The 9601-nt window shown below is 48.3% G+C and overlaps 1 non-coding gene across 1 annotated transcript; it reads right to left on the bottom strand.

Moving 5' to 3' along the window:
* Positions 1 to 5075: 5075 nt before the first annotated feature.
* On the bottom strand, positions 5076 to 5271 carry LOC121148252. Its single transcript, XR_005882534.1, has one exon. It is a non-coding gene; the product is annotated as a U2 spliceosomal RNA (small nuclear RNA).
* Between the last annotated feature and the right edge of the window lie 4330 nt (positions 5272 to 9601).

Below are 9601 nucleotides of genomic sequence, written 5' to 3'. Positions count from 1 at the left end.
GTCACACTTTAATCACTAAGCAACAGATCCCATGTACACAGTTCACAACTGTAATAAATACCTCATTCATTCAGTATCTGTATAGCGTTCTTTTTTTTACATTAATTTAAAAAAAAATTTGAGAAAGAATAATGAGATTTTCCAGCCACTAGTTCACTTCTACTCCATAGTCCACAGCAGCCAGGGTATGCATTAGGCACAGAGCAAGACTGCAGGGTGATACCTACGGTTACAAGAATGCCCATGTTCCATGAATTTGCCAATTGCATATCTGACTCCAATAAATGGTTACCTCATCCAGTCCTGGATGTGACCAAACTCTAGAGCCAGAAACACCTGGGTCAGGGGGACCAGCTAGAATGTGACACAGGGCCTCCTGAAGAGTTCACAGGCTGCTGGGAGAAGGGGACTTCCTCACGGAATCACCGTCCTGAGGGAGGAGGCCACCCAAGATGCCGTGGGGATTTGGGCAGGAAGATAGTACATCCAGTTGGAGGGATCCCCGAGGGCTTCCTGGAGGAGGGGAGGAGGGTATTGTCTGAATGTGTGGCCTGGGCTAAGGCCCAAGCAGGTGTGGGTCAGAGAGAGCCTATGCTGTGTGTGGAATAAGGAGTAGCTCAGTGTGCTGGGACATGAGAGCCTTGAAGAGGGAGGTGGGCAAGTGTGCTGAGGTTAGTCTGAGGCTGGCTCAGGGAGCACCTTGATGACCAGGTGGAGTTCATTTTGAGAACTCGACAAATTCAGAAGCTGGCAGGACCATCTCTCATGTAGTTGGGAAGAGCCCCTCCCCGTGGTCTCATGTGTTCTCCAAGGTACCTCCACCCCTGCCCTGGCATTCCAGACCATGGGTAAGGGTTTTAGTCCAAGCCCAAGATTATGACACCATGGAGGGGAACTCCCAGCAGAAAGTACAGCTTGCCAGCTGCCCAGCCCTCTATAGGCTGAGTCTCAGTCTGGTGGCTCAGTAACTGCTGACAGTCCCAGGGTGGGCAGAGCAGCCCCTGAGACACTTGTTGGGCCTCAGATGGTGCTGCTAACCCAGTGATTGTCAGTTTGCTTATGATGAATATCCACCCCGTCCCCACCCCACCCAAGCCACCACAGCCATTGCTTTCTTTGGGAGCTGGACAGATAGGACACATGAGCTGTGGTAGTATGTTGAGACTCCTGCCCACCATGAGCTGAGGACAGTGCTGTGGGGACAGTGTGTGTGGCAGGAGATGGCAGAACCTGCTGGAAGTCAGACCCTTGTGGACTGGTGAATCAGCCCAACTTCCCATTTGCCAGGCCAGGTTGGTGTCTTGTTTTTGTCTCTTTAGCCTTCTCCAACTGCCCAATCCTGCATGCAAACTGCAGCCAGCCAGCACTGTGGGCCTGGAGGACGTAAGGCCAGAAAGGAGCCAGCCACTGAAGGACACATTCCTTAGGACACAGGTCCCGTTTACCAGCAGGTAGTGATGTCTAAATTGCCTGTCACAGTGTGTGTCAAGCATCTGTCCCTAAATCTTGCCTAGAAAAAGACCCAATTTGATTATTGGGAAGGAAAGTATCAGTATTCACCTTTAGTCCGGGCAGTAGGCTTTAGAAGCCGCCCCACTGGCCTGGGAACACAAAGTCATGGCTCCTGATGCAAACAGAGAGGCACATGCAAGTGTGGTTTGGGATTTGGAATTCCAGTCCTTACCCTGCCATGTTAATTTCTTTTGTGGTATTGGGCAGAATGGTTAGTCCATGTTGCAGGCAACTGAGGTTTGCAGTGAAATAGCGGTGTTAACTTTTTTAGAAAAGATTTATTATTATTGGAAGGGCGGATATACAGAGAGGAGAGACAGAAAGATCTTCTGTCCTCTAATTCACTCCCCAAATGGCTGCAACAGCTGGAGCTGAGCTGATCCAAAGCCAGGAGCCAGGAGCTTCTTCCGGGTCTCCTATGTGGGTGCAGGGAACCAAGGCTTTGGGCCATCTTCCCTGCTTTCCCAGGTCACAAGCAGGGAGCTGAATGGGAAGTAGAACAGCTGGGACATGAACCAGTACCCATATGGGATCCTGGCATACACAAGGCAAGGATTTAACCACTATGCTATCGTGATGGGCCCAATAGTGAACTTTATACACTGAACTGGGATGGGGGAGGTGGTGATCACGTAGCATACTTTGTTCTGAAGCCTGACTGCTTGGGTCATGCCCGGTGCTCTCAGAGCAACGCCTGCTGCACCCAAGGATCTTCCAGTTGGCATGGAAAGTTCTTTAGTGACTGACCTCCAGGAGGTGAGAGTGGGGCTACTAGGTTTTGAAGTCACTGTTTTTAGCTTCCTCACACTTTCTTAATAATGTTCTTTTGAATCTATCACTTCTAAGTTTAGTGTCCAGAAACTACTGTGATGGGGTGCAGCTGGTTGATTAGCTAGCACCCACTTGCCGTTTTGACAGTGCTGACAGCACAGAAATGGAGGTTCCACACCCCACCCTTCCTACTTGCCTCTCAGTTTCATGTTAATTGAATGCCCAAACTGGCTCCTGAGGCTCCTTACCTGTCCCCTCCCTCCCCTGCCTGCTAAGGTGCTACTTTAGATAAACTACTTGGAAACTTTGGGCTGCAGCAGCTCCCTTCCCGTCTGCTGCCACTTCCTTAATTGAATGCATGGAAACTGTCCTGAACAGTTCTCAAGCTGGTTGGCACATGAGAGCTTAAAAGTCCCTGACTTCACTGCCCTGTCCCCTGCTGTAGTGGCTCCTGGAGTGTAGTGGGAGTTGGTATCTCCAGGCTTGGCCAATAACGACGCTTTGTAATATCCTACACTTGTTTCCCTTGTGAGTCTTGTCCTCTGCAACACTGCACGTGTTGGTGTGTGTGTTCTCACCTAGAGAAGGACTGGAAGCTGTTTTGCTTTCCCAAAGTCCAATTTTACCCATTTTCTGCTGGCTCTTATCTTTGATTTTGAGCAATGCTTTTAGTTCATGGTGATCAGCTAAGCCATTCATCTTTTGGGCTGTAAAAGGTTAAGAACCGAAGGCAGTCTTTCAGATAATTTTTTTAAAAGATTTATTTATTTATTGAAAAGTCATATATACAGAGAGAAGGAAAGACAGAGAGGAAGGTCTTCTGTCAGATGATTCACTCCCCAAGTGAGCGCAACGGCCGGGGCTATGCCGATCCGAAGCCAGGATCCAGGAACTTCTTCCGGGTATCCCACACGGGTGCAGGGTCCCAAAGCTTTGGGCCATCCTCGACTGCTTTCCCAGGCCACAAGCAGGGAGCTGGATGGGAAGTGGAGCTGCCAGGATTAGAACCGGCGCCCATATGGGATCCCAGGCGGGTTCAAGGCGAGGACTCTAGCCACTCGGCCATGCCGCCGGGCCCCAGATAATGTTTTAATAGAATTACTGCACATGGCACGAGCCACACCTAGTTTCTCTGCGCATGGGTAGCAAAAGCCCTACTCAGGGCCATGGTGGGTGGGAAGAATAGAAAGGTTTAAGACCCATTCCCAGCCCCAGAGAACTGACAGTCTAATGGGCACAATTGGAACCATTGAGTAAATGCCTCTAAAGTCACAGTTCTGTCATTAGTGATCATTTTGCACCTTAGCTTTGCATCATGGCCTCAGGCTCATTCAGGAGGAGAGGACAAGGTCAGCATGGATAGCTCCCATGTTACGATTGTAGATGCCTAGTTATTAAGGATACCAGGAAGTTAAGGTTGCAGTTAGGGAGGAAATATGGAGAACATTATGGGTTAGTGGAACCAATTGGGAAAAGCTTCCTATAGGAAGTGGACCTGCTTTAGCATAGCCAAAGACTATATTGATTGTAAGTCTATTACCCACTGCCTGTTTTTTTGGGGGGTGGGGAGGAGCAGGATGAAGAGCGATAGAATTGCTTTGGAAACGTCTAACAGAGTCTGGGTGCACAGCTTATCCCCTAAGGTGGAAAGGTTAGTGACTTTCGGCTTGCCAGTGTGGTTTTCCCCCAGTTTGGGGGATCTCTGCATTTTGTCACTTTGCTTCCCACAGGAGGGCTGGCACCGCCTCTTATTTGAGCTCTTCTGGGTGTTTCATCTGTTTCTGTTTACAACTCCAGAAGGATCAGTTGTTGTGATGACAGCTGCAGTTGGAGCCAGGCGTCAGGCCTTCGCCGCTTGAAATTGAGGGTCGCATGTCACAACTGATGGCCTAGAGACAGCCCTTGGCTGTGCTTTCAATCCATGCACCTGTGTTCACCTGAGAGCTGGAACTTCACAGCATGAAAGCTTTACCAATAATACATTTCTCTACCTCTGTTGGGGTCTGCCAGTGAGTGAAACTGTCTCAGCTTCTCTTCTGGGTGTTTGTTGCTCCTCATTCTTCTGACCCATGAGGGGAATTATTCCTTCTTATTTTTTTTTAAAGATTTACTTTATTTTTTTTTTTATCAGAAAATCAGATATACAGAGAGGAGGAGGGACAAAGAAGAAGATCCTCTGCGGATTCACTTCCCAAGCGGCAGCAATAGCTGGTGCTGAGCTGATCTGAAGCCAGGAGCTTCTGAGTCTCCATATATGTGCAGGGTCCCAATGCTTTGGGCCATCCTCAACTGCTTTTCCAGGCCACAAGCAGGGAGTTGGATGGGAAGCAGGGTGGCTGGGATTAGAATCGGCGCCCATATGGGATCCTGGCATGTGCAAGGCTAGAACTTCAGCCGCCAGGCTACCACACCAGGCACAGGTTATCTCTTCTTTTCTTTCTCCTTATACACCCCTGGAGTTTGTGGAGGCAGTGGAGTTGGGCATATAAGAACAGACTTGAGGGTCTATGAGATAACTCAACTGGCTAAGCCTTCTTCAGGTGCCAGGATCTCATATGGGTGCTGGTTCATGTCCCAGGTGCGCAACTTCCCATCCACGTTCCTGCTTATGCCCTGGGGAAGTAGTGGAGGATGGCCCAAAGCCTTAGAACCCTGCACCCACATAGGAGACCTGGAAAAAACTCCTGATTCCTGGCTTTGGATTTAGCTCAGCTCCAGCTGTTGCAGCCATTTGGGGAGTGAATTAGAGGACAGAAGATCTTTCTCTCTGTTTCTCCTTCTCTCAGTAAATCTGGTAGTCATTTCCAATAATAATAGTAGTAATAATAAATCTTAAAAAAAAAAACAGAGTTGAAGTATGTGGTATTCCTTCTCATCTCTCTTTTCCTGTACCTTGTCCACTCAGCATGGAATGGATATCTCAAATCCCAAGGCCACAACTCTGTAGTGATACTACACTTGATCTTAGCCAAAAGGCCGAGAAGTGATTTCCCAGCTCTGTAATGAGCAATCATTTTGTAACTTGTCCTTGCCCAAAGTGCAGTGACTTTATGATTGCTTTTGCAGTTTTGTGTGATTCAGTCCTCATTGGTAAGGAGAGCATGGAGGGCAGAGGGAGAAGAATCTTCTAGCAGAACCGGACGCACAGTAAGCATGATGGGACTTCTGGGCAGCCCTGGGGGTAGTGTTTCGGCGCACTTTGCCTGCTGTGAGCTGGAGAGGCCCATGAGCCAGCTGCTCCCAGCACCCGGGTTCACCAGGCATGTCCCTGAGACTTGGCTTCCTTGCCCTTGCTGTGGGAGTGAGAACGTCGCCCCCTCACAGGTGGCTGTGAGGAATGATAAACCAGCAAAACATCTGCATGTGGCATATGGCTGAATGTCAAGAGCAACATAAATGCTTAGTTTTATCTACTGAATAGTAGTTGGGTGGTCACGTGAATGTTGCTGTGGAAACCATAACTCTGTTGTTCTCTGATATTTTCCCGTGCTGTTGTTTTTAAATGAGGCTTTACATTTAAATCCTGTGGTTTTCTTCCATGTGTTAGAAAAGTAACAAGAGGGATTGCAGCTTGACCTCCATCTCTGCCTTTGTGTAATACCAAGTGTGGTGTTGGGTTCCACACCAGCACTGTCTATACTCCATTCACTCCTCTCTGATCCCACCTTTTGCCAGGGTCATGTCTCCCACCCACCCACCCACGTCCCCATCCACTCATCTATTCTCCATCCACCCATCCATCCGCTCATCCACCTGCGCATCCACCCGTTCACTCATCTATCCATATATCCATCTATACATCCATCCGCCATCCACCTGCCCACGCATTCACCCATCCATCCACCCATCTATTTATCCATTCATCCATCCATCCATCCATCATTCCTCCCTCCATCTTTCCATCTCTCTTATCCTTTCCCCCTACTCCTTCTCTCCATGCTGCACTTCTAGCTTACAAATGGTGAATGGACCAGACATGAATGGGTCAGGACGACTGGCTTAATGGTGAAAGCCTACAATAGGGCAGATTCCCTTGGCACATGCAGGTATGATGACAGTCCCCAGAGGACTGTGAGATCAAGGGGAAAGTGACAAAGGTGGTGCTGGTGGCAAAGATGATGATGGGGTAACCATTCTGAAGATACCAGAGGCTCCTTGTGTAAGTCCCTGGCTCAGGCAGCCCAGCTGTGAGATAAGGAGTGTGAGCAACACCAGCACTGCTTAACAAAATAGGTCATGGTCAGGAGCCCTCACTGGTGGAGCTACTAAAATCCCACACCCCTGCAGTGTTTTCTGTGCCCTGAGCAGAGACCCTAACATCAAGACTTTTTAAAATTATGCACATGATCTCAGGGTTTTTTTTTTAAAGAAATATTTATTTTTATTGGGAAGATATATGTACAGAGAGAGAGAGAGAGAGAAAGATCTTCTGTCCACTGATTCATTCCCCAAATGGTGGCAATGGCTGGAACTAAGCTGATCTGAAGCAAGGAGCCAGGAGTTTCTGCAGGTCTCCTGTGGGGGGTGCAGGATCCCAAGGCATCATTAGGCCATCCTCCCTGCTTTCCCAGGCCACAAACAGGGAGCTGGATGAGAAGTGGGGCAGCTGGGACGTGAACTGGTGCCCATGTGGGAAGCTGCACTTGGAGGTGGAGGATTAGCCAGTTGACCTAATGTGCCAGCCCTAGTTTTTGTTTTTTTTCATGACTCTTCTCTTGGCAGCAGCAGCTAGAAGCTGGGAACTCCCAGTTGGGTTGGGTTCACTGTCCCAAGGCACTGATGGTCCTGGGAGATTCCAGCTGGGTGTGCTGTAGGTCCTGAAATGGGTACCCAGGCTGACTGGAACTTCCACTTCTAGTGGCCCAATCTCTTCTAAACCATGGTCCTCCTCCCAATTTCCCTGTTAATGGGAAGTTGAGCTCTGCCACTCCTGCCCAGCTCCTTGCCCAGCAGTTGTCCCTCCTCACACGTGTTTGATCTGCCAGGCTGTCTGCTGAGTGCTGCAAGTTGTGGCATGGAAGCCTCATTTCCACCCCCTTTTATCTTTCCAGCCGCTTTCCTGAATTGGCTTTATTGAGATACAATTCACCTATGATAAAATTCTCCCTTTCTGAGTTCATCAAAGTTCAGTATCTTTCTGTAAACTGGGTGATGCAGCCATTGCCATTACTCCGTGTTAGAATATTCCGCTCTGCTGGGCTCAGTGTGACGACTAGGTGGCTAAATCCTTGCCTTGCATGCATCGGAATCCCCTTTGGGTGCTGGTTCTTGCCCTGGCTGCTCCACTTCCCATCCAGCTCCCTGCTTGTGGCCTGGTAAAGCAGTAGAGGATGGCCCAAAGCCTTGGGACCCTGCACCTGCATGGGAGACAAAGAAGATCCTGGCTCCTGACTTTAGGTCAGCTTAGCTCCAGCTATTGTGGCCATGTGGGGAGTGACCAGTGCTTGGAAGATCTTTCTGTCTCTCCTTCCTTCTCTCTGTAAATCTACTTGCCTGCACATCCTACTACTTCAACTTTTCTTATAAATTATTAAGTTAAAGTGACCATGAGGCTTTTGTCTAGCCATCAGTCATTTAAAACCCAGGGCATTCTAAATTGTCCTGTGATCCAAACTCCTAAACTCCAGTTTCAAAATACATGACTGGCCTCATCTTTCCAGACTCCTGTGGGCACAGTGATCCCCAGGTCCTATCCTGGGCTCCATCTCCTGTTCAATGTGTTTCCCAGCCTTTCCTCAATCTCCTATCCATCCTATGGGGCCCAGCCCACAGCCACGCCCCCTACCACCCTTCTTGGACCCCCTCCACTGGTGATGCCTCCTGTTGCCTGGCCTCCTGCTGATTGGTTTACTTGATCTGTAAGCTTGGTGGTGCTTTAGAAATTATACACGAAAGCACTTCTGAGCAGTCCTCAGAGAGTGGACTTCTGGTCTGGCTCTGAGTTCGTGGGAGCAGCCATCAATAGTTTTGTTTTATTCACAGCCTTCTTAGGTTGCACTTGCCACTCATATGTGTTGCTCCTCCAGTCCTGAGCTGTGTGTGGGTCCCATGTGGGGATTAGGAAAGAGTCTGCATGGCTCCTGGCACTTTCCCTGACTGACTCTGTGTCTTTGAGTAAATTACTTTATCTCTAAACAACTCAGGGGTCTCCTAACACAATGTTAAGGAAGTTATAAACAGAGCACCATGAACTATTTTTTTTCTTTTGTAGATCTTTCCAGCTTACTTTAATTTCCATTATTTTCTACCCAGCTCCTTGTCCCGCTTTGCATTTTGATAAGCTGACTTTGGCTGAGTATGCTGGTGTGTGTGTGTGTGTGTGTGTGTGCACACCTGTGCATGCATGGGTATGAACGAGTCTGGATGTTCATAACCATGGATGCCATGAGGCATGTTCAGCCATTTACTCTCCAGTGGCTTATGACCTTGTTCCAAAAGATAACACTTTCCTTAGTTTTAAAATATTTTGGTAGTTAAAAATTATTTATTTGAAAATCAGAGTTACAAAGGAGAGATCTTCCTTCCACTATCACACTATATGCACATATTTGATTTTTTTTAACTTAAAGCCAATAGCTTTTCATTCCACTATGGTTTCATAAAAAGATTTCTTCCCTTCCCCCCAACCTTTTAAAAAAATTATTTACTTCTATTGGAAAGTCAGATTTACAGACAGAAGACGAGATAGAAAGAGCTTCCAACTACTGGTTTGCTCCTCAAGTAGCTGCAATGGCTGGAGCTAAGCTGAGCCAAAGCCAGGAGTCATGAGCTTCTTCTGAGTCTCCCACATGGGTGCAGGGTCACAAGGCTTTGGGCCATCCTCGACTGCTTTCCCAGACCACAAGCAGGGAGCTGGAAGGGAAGAAGAGCAGCCGGGATACGAACCAGTGCCGATGAGGAATCCTGGCGCATGCAAGGTGAGGACTTTAGCCACTAGGTTACTGCACTGCTTCTCAACTTTCCTTTTTAAAACTTTATTTGAGAGACATGGAGAGAGAGAGCTCCCATACGCTGGCTCTCTCCCCGCATATCCACAATGGCCAAGGGTCAGAGGCAAGAGTGGGAAAGCTGACATAGGCTCCTACCTGGGTAGCAGGGGCTCAGTCACTTGAGCTATTGCCCACTGCCTCTCAGGGTCTGCATTGATAGGAAGCTGGAGTAAACCCAGGCAAACTGACATGGGAATGCAGGTATCTTTTCGAAATTTTTAATTTAATTTAATTGTAATATTGTTTACATCCTTGAAAGGGATGCATGCCCATGTGGGTCTCCTATCATGGTGGGGAGGGTCCAGGTATGGAGGAAAGTGAGTGTGACA

The sequence above is a fragment of the Ochotona curzoniae genome, unplaced genomic scaffold, assembly GCF_017591425.1.
Source record: "Ochotona curzoniae isolate NIBS_2020 unplaced genomic scaffold, NIBS_Ocur_1.0 scaffold_4683, whole genome shotgun sequence".
Taxonomy (NCBI): Eukaryota; Metazoa; Chordata; class Mammalia; order Lagomorpha; family Ochotonidae; genus Ochotona; species Ochotona curzoniae.
Note: the sequence above shows the minus strand (reverse complement) of the source record. Positions and strands in the feature narration are given on the sequence as shown.